Source organism: Elephantulus edwardii, unplaced genomic scaffold, assembly GCF_000299155.1.
Source record: "Elephantulus edwardii isolate Elephantulus edwardi_28Jun2011 unplaced genomic scaffold, EleEdw1.0 scaffold00149, whole genome shotgun sequence".
Taxonomy (NCBI): domain Eukaryota; kingdom Metazoa; phylum Chordata; class Mammalia; order Macroscelidea; family Macroscelididae; genus Elephantulus; species Elephantulus edwardii.
The window spans coordinates 5,112,401-5,112,694 of record NW_006399899.1 but is presented as its reverse complement, the minus strand read 5'-3'; positions in this window follow the sequence as shown (position 1 = coordinate 5,112,694).

Sequence of the window (294 nt, the reverse complement as noted above, 5' to 3'; positions counted from 1 at the left end):
GATTGAGATTTTGTTGAAAATGTAGATTGTTTTTATTAGGATTGTCATTTCACAATATTGAAGCTTCCTATCCATGAGCAGGGCACATTTCCCCCTTTCTTATTGTGTCTTGAAGAAATGCTCTGTAGATTTCTTTATATAGCACTTTCCCATTAATAATATGTAAACTTGTCTTTACTTTTAAATGAGTGAACCAATCCCCAACCTTAACAAATTCTTCATCTCAGTTGCCTTCACTTGCTGCAGAATCACCTCTTAAATAATTAAAAAGGGTTCAAGCCTTTGTTTGCACTT